Source organism: Anser brachyrhynchus, assembly GCF_964034855.1.
Source record: "Anser brachyrhynchus genome assembly, chromosome: 1".
NCBI classification, from domain to species: Eukaryota; Metazoa; Chordata; class Aves; order Anseriformes; family Anatidae; genus Anser; species Anser brachyrhynchus.
In genome coordinates, this window is record NC_137694.1 from 139803221 (window position 1) to 139817112 (window position 13892).

Below are 13892 nucleotides of genomic sequence, written 5' to 3' on the forward strand. Positions count from 1 at the left end.
TGTGATGATCCCCATTAACCATCAGATCATAGAATTTAAAATAACACAAAATCTGTACCTTTTGACATAGATTTCCCCCCTGCATCTAAGGAGGAACAGCTGTAATTTATATCAGGTGGTTTCAAACTGTAAGAAGCTGTGTGACAGCTGAGTGTTAGGCAAGTTCAGGTATGCCCCACCCTGTCCCAAAATGCATTTTCCTATTCTCCTCCCTTCCACCCAAGCAGGAGAAGATGTGGGAGGGAACAGGCAGCCCAGCTCTGCACCACCAGAGAATTATGCCAAGCCAGTTAATGCATCCAAGTGTCACATCTGAGATGCTCTGTACAGAGGTAAAAGGAAGAACTCTGTTCTTTTAATTTAAGAACAAGTCACTGATAAAAGGGGGGGGGGGGGGGGTTGAGGGAGAAAACAGTTAACTTTAGAACTAAGTGCATGAAAATGCTTAATATATTACCAGAATGTTGATGAAAATGAAGAATTGGATTCCAAAGAATCTAGAGAAAATGATCCCTTTGAGTCAAACATTAATAAAAGTCTGCAGTGATATAAAGATGATCTCATGTTCCTGGTTATTTCCCATTTGCAAGGTTTTTTTGATATAGTCTTTTTTTTTTTTTTACTCCCAGATGTTGTAAAGTTAATTACACAATCATTTTTGTATTAACAAAAAAATGAATAAAGAACTCATGACTCACTACAGTGCAGTACGGAATGAAGGAAAATGACCCTCTCAGATCTTCAGGAAAAGACAGTTTCTACATAATCCCACAGATGATATTTTTCAGTATTCTTCAGCCAGACACTTCTTTTTACAAGGGAGAAATTTTCAGCTCAGTCTGAAACTTTCTGGGAGCTTCCTCTGTGTGCAAGCTACAAGAGCAGGACAGCCCCAGCAGTAAAGAATGCTCACCAATGAAGAGTGGAATAAATTCAGGCACATCTAAGGAAAAGTCCTTTGCAGAGCCTGCATGTCATAAATCCTCTGTTCACTGTGCCTCGCTGTCCCACATGCAAGGCAAGATGTAAGGGGTCTCTTGTGTTGGGAAACACGTGTGCTTAGGTAGACTTGGTGCACACATAACCCATCCCTGGGGTGCACAGCCACACATTCAGCCTGGCATTGGTGGTACATTGGATGACCCAGTGTGCCTGCAAATCTATAGGATCTGCAAATGTAAATGTGAGTGTGCAGGTAAATGGTCTCTTCCACAAAGGTCTCAGCCACACAGGTCCCTAAATGTCTGTCAGAGCACAGAGGGAACAATCCCTGAGCTGGAACTTGGTGTTACATCCAACTGATGGTAAAGACTCTTGGGTGAAACAAGAGAGGACAAGTTTAATTTAAGGAAAATTCTGGGTCTAGTGGTGGCATCTGGCCTTTTTTGACAGCACTGAAATTAGGAGATATTTTGACTAATAAGTGCTAGTGAAAGGAAAAAGATTTTTAGGAAATGAAATCATAGATTCAGAGAATCAGAGGCACAGAGTTCTCTTTCTCTTGTCATTTCACTTATCAACAACCATTTTCCTATCTTTTTCCCTTCTTCTGAAGTCTAATGGGTCACCTTTGGCACACAGGATGACCAAAAGATGGGTCACCACTTCTGGCTATTTAAAGTTAACTCTTTGACAATGTACACAAGGGTTTGGGAGGATTATTTTGTAACAGAAGTTTTTTAAAAAATACTCCCTGCTGTATTTGTCAGGTGAAGAGATATTTTATTAACTTTGTTGCTATGAATTTTTATCAGGCCAATGAGGAATATTCATTCCTAAGGGGCTTAAACTAATAAAATCTTATAATGAAAGGCTATAACAAGTGCTTCAGGTCTGGATAGATTTGTTTTTTAAAACTGAATCTCATCCTGTGACTGATCTCAACTTTTTCTGCTTTTGAAAATACAACCATTTGCCTCTGCTGCACTATGGCTCTTAAAGCTCTGACACCTGGAATCCTGTGAATATGTAAGAAATCAGATTTCATCACAAAAAAAAAAAAAAAAGGAAAGGAAAGGAAAGGAAAGGAAAGGAAAGGAAAGGAAAGGAAAGGAAAGGAAAGGAAAGGAAAGGAAAGGAAAGGAAAGGAAAGGAAAGGAAAGGAAAGGAAAGGAAAGGAAAGGAAAGGAAAGGAAAGGAAAGGAAAGGAAAGGAAAGGAAAGGAAAGGAAAGGAAAGGAAAGGAAAGGAAAGGAAAGGAAAGGAAAGGAAAGGAAAGGAAAGGAAAGGAAAGGAAAGGAAAGGAAAGGAAAGGAAAGGAAAGGAAAGGAAAGGAAAGGAAAGGAAAGGAAAGGAAAGGAAAGGAAAGGAAAGGAAAGGAAAGGAAAGGAAAGGAAAGGAAAGGAAGAAAACCCTCCAAGTGTTACGCAAAGGAACATATAAACCCCTTACTGATGTAGATTCTTAAACTGATCAATATTAGAGCCAAACAAGATTGTTGTGATTGTCTCACTAGTTTCATTACTTTCCATACAACTCTACAACTTTCTTATATTAATTTATGCCCTAAGATTAAAAGCTGTGCTTGCAGCAGAGCAGCTCTTTTAAAAGAGTGTTTCATTTTGATTGAAAAAATTCCAGTAATGGAGAATCCAGCACAACCCTGTGTAAATCATTCCAAATGATTAATTATCCTTGCTGTTAAGAACATGTGCCTTCTTTTTTGGTCTGAATTTGCCTCAGTGCACTTTCCAGCCACTGGTCTTATTAGTCATTGTACCTTTGTCTGGCAGACTGAAAAGCTCTGTATTACCTAAATCTTTTCCTTGTGGAGATACTCACAGGGTATGATCAAGTCACTGTTAACCTTCTTTCTTAGCCATTACTTAAATCTTTTACTCTTAGTTATATTTTAATTATTCTCAGAGCTCCTCTCTGAACTCAGTCCAATTTTTTTTGCATCCTTCCTGAAGTTTGGGTGCCAGATCTGGACATGGGACACCAGAGACCACAGTGCCAGTACTGACAACTATAGAAATACTCTCACAAACTCTTCATTCTTTTTTTATACAGGCAAAGACTGAATTCTGGCCATAGTGACATGCTAGAAGGTCGTGCTCAGGTGATTTTCATCCTGACCACTAGATTTGTTTCCCAAATTTTCTCCTTCCACAAGCAGAGAGCCCATGGAAATGCAACCTACATGTGTTGTTCCCAGACTGGTTCATTTTGTATTCAGCCACCCTAAAATACTTATTTGACCAGGTCCCGTGTTTTCTCTCTGTTTCAGTGAGAAACTGTTGTCTCAGCTGTGAGGAACTCCATCCTAGCCCCTTAAGTTATTGCTAAAATGGAAAACGGGAAGAAAAATCACTGTTGGACCATCTTGATGGAGACTCCCTGTCTATAATCAGATTTGAACAGACCATTGAACACATTCTCAGTCTTTTTAATGTGACATTGATTTTATAACATTCTGCTTTGTTATTCAAGATGTGTGGCCCCATATGCAATAATGTCAGGATTTTATTGCATTGCAAATACTACTACTTCTATCAACCAAAGTTGTAATCACATTAAAATTTATTCTAAGCTAGTTCAACAAGATTCTTTTCTACAAATAATTATTAGCAATATTTCCTTCCTTTAAATTGTTATTAATCTGGTCCCACATCTGCTATTTTGCTACTTTGTCAGGGAATGTTATCAGTTGGCTTTGGTTACTTGAGGTATCTCTTCTGCTTTTTCTAAATATGGGTGCATCTGCTTTTTTATTAAGTCTTCTCATTTCCCAGAATTTACTGAAACTCATTATTAATGATCCACCAAAAGCTTCTCAGCTCACAGACTGAAACTCACCAACATGATGATTTGAAAGGGTCCTGTTTAGTATCTGTAATTTAAGACCATATATAGTTACTGTGGAAGGGGGATATATTTTATCATTATTGCATGACTTTAATACACTTTCCATTTTCTCCTTCTCTCTTCCTCCAGCCCCATTGCAGAAAGATTTATTGAATATTTCAGCTTATTATTGACAGTTCTGCCATGATTAACTAGTGAAGCAACACTTTTATTGGGATTCCTTTTGCTCTTTAGATGCCCAAAAATCCTTCTACTGTCTTAAATTCTTCTGGCTGTAGCTTTCCCTTTGTATCTTTTTTCTTCAGCAACTTTTCACATTTCATAATTTATCTACACTGCTATCCACATTTCTTTATTCCATATATTACGTACGGGGTTTTAATTGTTATGCATGCTTTCTTTTTTTTTCATATGCACCTGGCTGTTTTTAAACCGTCTTTCTTGACTTTAGGTTTTTAGATCTTGGATTATTCATAAAACATTTTTAAAGAGTTCGATCTTTCATATTTTACCACTTCCATTTTGGTTCCTCTTTTGGGTGCATCTTTAGTCCATCCATGATCTCTGGAGCTGTTGCCAACTGGTGGGGCACCACGAAGCCCTGGTTCTCTAATGCTAATCACAGCACAGTCATCAGGGAGGGCTACCCCTCCACCAGCACACTCTCCTCCAGTGACATCCAACCCATCCAGCCTAGATTTTTTTGAAATCTGTCTCTTTTGGGGAAAAAAAAGAAAAAAGAAAAAAGTTGGGTTTTGCACCCCCCGTTTTCCTAAGAGTATAAAGACAAGACTTAATGGCCTGACCATTAAGAACTACTGCCATTTGGGATTACCGACTCTATCTATTGTGCTGGACTAGGGGAGATTGAAGGTTTGGGGGGCAACCAGGGCTCAGCTGAGACAGATGGACACCAGGCTGCTCATTGCAACCCTCAGAGAGAAGAGTGGCCACAAGGCCATCCCTTCTCACTGCCTTTGCAGCCTTACAGCTCACACTGGAACTAAGGGCTTTCTTTGGTAGGCACATATGGAGCACAGCAAGTCCAAATGAGACCTTCCTTAGTGTGCAGAAAGTTTTCTTCACTGTCTGTTCACCTACACAACAGTCAGTCTATACTTTAAGATCACTCTAGTTGTATTTGTCTTCTTTCTGCTATTTATCTGCTTAGCATTTCCCATACCGTCATCTTTGTGCCACTCAGAATTGCTTGGTTCTGCTGGTCACCACTAACTTTCCTGCTAAGCAGAGCTGAATCCCAGATTCATTTTGCCCTCTCTGTTTTTTTGTTTTGTTTTGTTTTATACATTTATTATATCAGTAGAGTGAAGGAAAGTATTACAGGGAGAGACAGTGTGGTAAGGGAGGCATTGGAAGGGAAGTCAACTTATATTTGTGCTGTCATTTTTAATGCATCATTTGTTGAATCTGTATATTTTATGTGGTCCAGAAATAGTTTCTGCATATCTTGTCCATCTACTGTTTTATCCTGCAATTGGGATGTTGGTGATTTGTGTTCTTTATTAGGGTTAGACTCCTTTCTTTTATTCTTGGGATGGTTACCAATTTCCTGGGTATGGCAATTGCAGGGTGGTCTGCAGTGTGGCTCCTCTGTCTCAACATGATGTGTTTGGGGTTTTTTTTAGTGCTTGATAAGACGATCATAATAATGTTTCAGCTTTCAGTTTTGTTTAGTCATTTCTTTCCAGAAACTGCACAGCATAGCCAGCTCCCAAGGACAGAAGGGGTGATTTTGCAATCCAAAGACTGACAAGCCCTGCTTACTCATGGGGCAAGTCCCTTTAGACATTAAAAACTGCTGCTCTGTCTCTTTTTAAATAGGAAATGAGGACTGGGACAGGAGGAGGCTTCAGGAAAAGAAACCATGAAAGTGTTTCTTTCCCAAATACTGCTAAATACTCAGCAAAAAGTTACCGGAAAAACAAACAAACAAAAATAAATAAACAAACAAGCAAGCAAACAAACAAACAAAAACAGGTCTCCTCCTCCTCCAACACTTTGCAGAGTGACGAGTGCCCATAGATGTTCTTGGGAAAAAATAACTACAGTGTCTCCTTTTAACACAGCTGGCTGACCACTGCTAGCAAAGGGGAATATTCTCTGCGCAACCCTTACCCGGTGCCAGCCACAAATCTGACCCCCGAGCACTTCAATACCACAGGAATTGAAGCCAGAATGCACCAGCCCACGGCCAGTAGGGCTTAGACCCAATCACACAGAGATCAGCAGTAATGCTGTAACACCTGTCTCTTACATATACTTTCACCTGCTTTTACCAAGGTGGTCTACTCAGGGCTTTCACATGAACATTTTACAGATGGAGAAACTGAGGCCGTGGGAAGCTACAGAATCTTCTACACTTTTTACAACTGAGCCAAAAATATAATTTCAATTTCCCAGGTTCCCTACTGTGCCATAATTTTGCCAAATTGCATTATTTAATGTTTGTACTATTTAAATGCCCAAACCTATTGTCAGCTCTGCACATGGCCAAAGGGGTAAAGCTGCATGTGTCATTTGAGGAGCATCAGCCAAGAGACCCCTGTTAAATATCTGTTTCTGTGTTTACCCATAGTCATGACCCCTCAAGATGAGCAAAAAAAACAGCCCACCCAGATAACTGAAATGAACTTCAGCATCTGAAAAATAAGGCATGTGTTTGGATAACAAAAATGGAGGGAAATTAGGTTGAGTTACCTACGAGGATGTTTTTGTATTGTTTTGGGTTTTTTTGAATTCCATGGAAAAATTGTGTTTATTCCCAGGGGGCTGAGTGTTTCCAAGCTGGCAAAACTGATAAAACAAGAAACTGTTGGGTGATGTAGCTAACAAAAGTCCTGTATGAGACTGAAATTTAGAAAAGCTGTTTCTACTGTACTTACAGTGTCAAGGAAATGTTGGTGCCTGGAAGAACCAAGCTTAGTAGAAATAACAAAAATGACTTGTCCATAAACCACGATATGCAGAGAAAATATATTTGACACTTTCAAAAACAGGGCTAGGAGAAGAGGGGCAATGAATTTATATTTCAGGCAAAATAGTCTCATCAGTCAGGTGCGGCGCTGCAGCTTCTGTTTGCTGACTTTGGTGCAAGGGCGGAAGCTGCCTGCAGGATGTACATCCTGGTGGTGGAAAAGAATGTCAGAAATTGATTTTGTTTTGTCTTGCTTTCTAACCAGTAGACCTTGAGAAGATACCTTGGACTGTTCGCAGACTGAAGGGTAAAGGAGAGGCAAACAGGTAGTGTTTATGCCTGCAAAGACAAAAACAAGAGCAAAGTAGATGTCAGCTGGGGAAACTGAAGACTGCCTTTTGTCATCTTCTAAAGGAACTGCTGCACATATGGACATCCAGGTAGCCCGGAGAAGGGGACTGGGCAGGAACCAAGTGAACCAAGTAGAAACCCATCTCTAACAGAAACTGGAGAACAAGAGTTGGAGCCAGGGTGGCCAGCATGTACGGATTAGGACCAGATCCCCACAGACACCTAGGGGCCTCTTTTCCACTGATTCAGTAATTTGGAATCTCATAAAGCCTCATAAATCTCTCTCTCTCTTTTTTTTTTTTTTTTTTAATCTGCTGTTTTTAATAGGGAAAACAGGAAAATAGGGAAACAAAGAAGCCCAGTGTGAACACTGTAGATATTGCTCAGAATTTAGAAAGTGCTTCCAGATATGGTAGGTTTCCTCACCAGAAAAAAAATAAAATAAAATAAAATAAAAAGTCCCAAATTGCCAATATGTCACTTTAAAATGAGGTAATTTGGAGGTTTTCCTGGTTCTCATAATCCTTTGAATCAACTAGGCAAGACATGCATTATCAACATAAGAAGAAAGAGTGCAGAAGGAAAGAACATATTATCTATGTGCACAATAAAAAAGAATACAACACTGAAATGACCATCCATTATAGTTCACTGTTGCAAATACACTTACAGAATAAATTCTCATTTAAAAAAAAAAAAAAAGGAGGGCTAAGTGGAATAATTACCATTATGTGTCTGAGAGAGTGTTTTTCCATTAGCTGCAATTAATACAGTAATGCTAAATTAAAATCATTTCCCATTTTGCACATATTGTGAGGAAACATTAAAGAGAGGGAAAAAAAAAAGGAGTGAAATGAAGGAAAAGCTAAGCATAATAATTAATATATTGATGATTTTGTATCATCTCTGACTGATCAATCATCATGAGATTTTGGTTTTATTTAATTAGCTTATGATAATGTCATACAGAATCCCAGTGTGCCGATGAAAACTGGCAAGTGAAAACATTGACCTTCTGCTCACATATGCAACACTGCCTTACAGCGTTAACAGCCTATATGCATCAATGCTAAGAGGCTTCCATCTAACATGAGAGCCACTGTATCAGGGGGAAATCATTACTGCCTACAGTGAGATCAGGGTTTGGCTCTTTTTGGTGCATGAGAGTCTGGGGAGCGAAAGGCACATCGCTTCTTGCCAGAATAATAATTGGGTGCTATGAGATTATGGAGTGCTGCCATAAACTGAAAATGAACAGACAAGTTTCTTTTTGTTTGTTTTATTAAATGCTATTATTGTTATTTATTATGTTCTTGGTCATCAATTTTCTCAGAGTTGCTAACAAAGTGCTGCATAAATCCAGCCTGTCCCTTTCTGACCTCTATAACATTATGCAATTTTCTCCATTCACCCTTAATTCGAGGTATCAACTAATGCGAAAACATGCATTTTATTGAATGGCAAGTTTTCTACTAAAGACATTTCTTTTGCAGTAGGAAGCAACTGCATTAGAAATAAATATCTCAGCCAGACCTCCTGCATACTTCTCCCAATACATAAGCAAAAAAATATGTTGTGGTCAAACCTACATTGTTCCATTTGCCAATTGCAAAATAATAATAATGTTTGATGGGCAAAAATTCAGCTGTCAGGAGAGAAGACAGACGATTCTGCTTATTGAATGCTATTGACTTCATGGGGCCAATAAAACTGCTTGCAAATAAAAGAAAGAGGAACCGATTCATGTCCTGAGATGGTGTGACGTAGCCTTTTTCTGTTTGTATAATGTTGTGATTAAATATGGTGGGGCCCTAGGGAGTGAATTTTTTATTTGAAGGTTAAGCCAATATTAGCAAAAAATAAAATAAAATTAATCAAATGGCCCAGAGCATCACAGCCACAGTTGATTCCAAGAATGTTTGGTTACAAAATGAGCAACTGACTAATTGTGTAAATGCTGTTAATTAGCTGTGCAGAGCCCCTAACTGGGCTTTTCCCTGTAACTAATAAGAAATCAATTAGCTAATGAAGTGGCCATTAAATGCTATGCTAATCTTAGCTGGGATATTTTTAATGTTTCTTCTTCTTCTTCTTTTTTTTTTTCTTTATGATCCTTCCTAATTGCCATTGCCATACGGAGCTCACAGCTTTCAGCATGTCTAATGAAACATCATTATATCATAACTGGCATTCTTGGAAGAGTTAGTGGCAAACCTGCTTCCCAATTATTTTTAATTGCCAGACATACTCATAACTGGGCCTTTTACCGTGTAGTTCAGATCCCTGCACTGTCATGTAATATACACAAAGATTGTGTTTTCTTCCCTTTGCATATGAAGCGTGCCTGCAGCACCAGCCATGCTGGGGAACACGCGCAGCACCCTGAGCAAGGACCCTGAGCCTTTGCCCATCCTTTGGCTGCAGCCTGTGGAGGCTCAGCACCACTTTCCCACTGAGCAGCTAAAGCTAATCTCAAGGAGGTTTCACCTTTGTCTGAGAACGTCCCATGCCTGGTAAACATCATTCGCAGCCAACCTCTCAGAACTAAAAATGCAACTGCAGCTCCTGGTCACTTATGCCAAAGCACTGCGATTTAGCAATTATTATTGGGATCAGCAACTGGGGAGTGTGAATGTCTTCAGTAATTCCCACAGATTTTGTCACTTTCTAAAAGAGTTCATTATCACCATTTATTTGTGTCTATAAAGTCCAATTTAGAGAAAGAAGAAAGTGTATCTTTGCTTTGGGTGGCACGGCTGCAAAATAAGTATTTCTTCTTTAAAAGAGCCCTTTCTAGGGAGGGAGGCATGGACAATTCTCAGTTTTTAAAATGCTCCAGTAGCTCCTCGTTTTTATTTACCACCGCAGCACCTATCTGGTAATGGAGTCATGTTTAAACCCTGAATCTCAATGAACTTCTCTAAATCTACTGGTGCTGGAGTAGGTTATGTGTCAGGATTAGGTTGGCTCCTCCCTGCCCCCCACAACACAATAGTACTCGGGACATCTGTGCACAAAATACGCGCTTTTTTAAAGAATGTTTTCAAAAGAGAGTCTTGTCTCTCTCGCTCCCTCTTTTTTTTCCCTCCTCCCTCCTTTTTTGGATAACATGCAAATTGAATTAGTTAATTCTGCACCCCAGTTTCAGGAAATCTGCCACCAGCAGCTGCCACTGTTTCAGATGTCAGGAGGATGCAGATACACTGTGACATTTTGTTCATTAAATAAACAAACCAGGTTCAGGCTAACAACATTAGGTAGAAAGCCCCATCAATTCTTGTACATTTAGTTCACATAATAGGAAGTGACAATTGTTCCTTAGCTTCATAAGCACTATATTGAAGAACAAAAGGAAAAAGCATACATAATGTGGCAACAGCAACAACAGTTGCCATAAAATCCTGCAAGGTTGATTTAGATTAATGAGGCACATAACTTTTTGCCCAAGGCTACTTAAAATAAATATGGCTACAAACATGGCTACTAGGGGAGAGAAAAAAAATGTCAGGATTTTTTTTCTCTTATATATGGGTTTGTTCTTATTTATTTGAGTTGACTATCAATAAGAAAACTACTTCAGCAATGACCCCTCTATAGACGGACGAAAAAGATTTGCACCGTATGTTAGTACGAAAACAAAGGGAAAACACAAAAAAAGTCCGATTTTTGTACATTTCAGTGGCATAATATTTTACTCAAAAATGTTAACTAGCATGTTGACCTTAGGTTAAAATGATAGATATTAAACATTCAAATTAAAAGCCATAGTCTTTTCCATTGTGACAAATCAATCTACCTGAAATATCAACACTTCTGGCTTTTGAATTGATCAGATATATCGTGACTTTTGCTTTTAGGGAATATAAACACTAAATTGCCAAGAGAACAGGTACATTTCATCGGCTATGCATTATCTAATATAAAAGTCACTAAAACTGGAAATTTGGTAATGGATTAAAAAATAAATAAAAGGATGATAATGAAGAGGAAGAAGAGTGGCCTATCTAAAATCAGGCCATCCTAAGACTTGGATATCATAGATAAGGCTGTCAGTCAGACTTAGACTGAAAGGTACAGACAATAGAAAAAAAAAAAAAAAAACTCGCACATTAATATGTATAGCACCATGATGTGGCTTTTAATATTCCAAAGGGACTTCAGCAACTCCATGGGAAAAAAAGCCAAGCGGAGGCTGGCTCTTGCAAATCCTTGTTGACGGAGGCCACCCGCTGAAGGATGTGTGCCCCCTCCCTGTGCCCTCAGCAAGCCCAGCCTCACTCCACCCCAACCCAGTCCCTGTCCTCAGCCTTGCTAGAACCTTGCCACCCTTTTAGAGCATCTCCGAGGTCCTGCCTATGGCCAAGGAGCCAGCAGGGACAAGGGGGTGTCGTTCTTGGCATCCCTCCTGCAGTAGCCCTGGGGAGACCCATCCCCTCGGACCACAGCCAGACGTGGTGCTGGCAGGTGTGAAAATACACTTTCATCCAGACAGCCCCTACTGGCTCCACATATGCAGAGGCTGAAAGCAGCAAGTGTTTCCAGGACAGGTCGGCATCAATTTAAATATGGCAAGGGGTTGGACACTTCCTTCCTTGTCAAGATATTCCCTCGTAGGGATTCTGGACTCCTCCACCTGCTGTTAGGACATCTCCCCACATGTCCAGGACAGGTGAGGGAGAGGGCCTGTCCTTTCCTGAAGAGTGCAAGATGAGCAGAGTAAAAGTTTAGAAGCAGGCACACAGATTTCATGGAGCCCCAAGGGCTTGGAGGGTTCTTGTGTGCTGGCAAAGCCTGAACCAAAGGCCGCTGACAGCAGAAAGTATGTTTTCAGTGCCAGCTTCCTAATGACCTTGGGTTGTCCATCAGAAGCCACACTGCAGTTCCCCCTCAGCCTGCAGGTGGAGGACATGCAGATGCAGCAGCTTAGAAAAAGTGAACACTGCACCCACCATTTTGCTCCTACTTTTTTTCTTGCCCATTTGCATCAAAGCTCCTCTACAAAATTCCCACTGGCAGGTGTGGTGTGAGTCGTGGCCAAGAGAGAATTTTGGCAGGAAATTGCAAGAATGAGCTGGTGGGATCAGTAGCATGATAAACCCTCAGCTTGAACTGCATACTGCTAAGGGGATTATTTCTGAGGGATCTCCATATCCACTCTGTAAACCAGCCTGAGTCCTAAAGGAGTCTGTATTTTGACTGGAGAATGTTATACATATAAAATTTAAAAAGAAAAAAGCTAACATTTATTCATCTGATCATTCTTGACTATATTAACTTTAGCAGCTGTGTAAGAATCAGATTGCCACAAAAGTAAGACATTTCTTGGTTTCAGTGGACTATTTTATTGTTCTTCAGGAGAAGATATGCATCTTCTTAACTTTATGTATTTCCACTTGCTGGAATCATTTTTAAAGGATTTCCCCCTCTTAGATCGTAGGACAATGTGGACTCTACAGTGGACAAGGAGTTCTTTCCTTTTATATGAGCCAGTTAATTTGCTTTATGTGCTGCAGTTTTATCCAACCACATACAGTTTTTGTGAATACCATTCCCAAGACAGTGACTTGTCTATTTCCAGAAAAATATGGAGGTAATTTTTATTTCCTTGATATGAACAGCTTTTCAAGTGAAGAAGCACAATAGATGATGTTTTGCAAACTGAAATAAACACTTGAAAATCTGTGGAAAAGGTAGCTACAGTGATGTAAGAGATGGATCACATTTAGAAGAAATCCCAATAGAAAAACAGTTGTGATTCTTAGTGACATTTCCAACAAACAATGAAAGAACAAAAAGTATTCTAGATATTCTCTTGGGTAGTTTTTTTTATTTACTGTTATTTCATTAATAGGTAGATGTACCTTCTTCCTTCCTTCCTTCCTTCCTTCCTTCCTTCCTTCCTTCCTTCCTTCCTTCCTTCCTTCCTTCCTTCCTTCCTTCCTTCCTTCCTTCCTTTCTTCCTTCCTGTCCCTTTTGAATTCTCTCCTACACCAAAAGGAAGATTTTGCAGAGTTTCATAAACTTTTACATCTACTTCTTAATGTAGCATTTAAAATTCTCATCAGGGATAAGTTGTTTGTATGGTAGGGACATGGAACCATTTTAAAACCCACCCATTGGGGAAGCCAAGTACCACAGACAGTATGAGTAATAAAGGGATGAAATATAAAGGAGAATAATTTCACATGGGGAACTTGTGGAGCTCACAACACACCACTGAAAGTCCCAGTCACAATGGGTGAAGAACTGCCCAAGGACTTAAGGCCTCAGAATAGGATTTCTATAGATTTATCTGAAACTGGTAAATTGCCAAATCAAGGTAAACTAATTTAAGCTATATTTAAACCAGTTTACATATACCTACATGAGGGATTTACACTGGTATCACCGGATAGATTTAAAATAATTTTAGTTGACAGCACTGTAGCTTTTCTAATGTAGGTAAGTGCAAGTGTTTGTCAAAAAGCAAGGTGAAGACAAGCAAGTTAAATGTAGGCTAACCATTAAACTCAAGAGACAGACTTCACCCTGTATACCATGTCACTGAGGAAAAAGAGATTAAACAGGAATACAGGTCATCAAATATTTTTAATTTTTTCTTTTTTATTCTTGAAGCCCACACTTTGAAAAGTGCAGAAATCACCTTCATAGGAGAAGAAAGAAAATTTGCACCGAACGTGCCATTCCCTCCCATCCTTCCCAGCAGATTGCAGCAGACGTGTTTCGTGCGAGCACCAAGAAGCTCGGCAGAGGATCGGGGGCCTCTGAAATACAGCTGAACCCTTCAGCAGCAGGAGAGC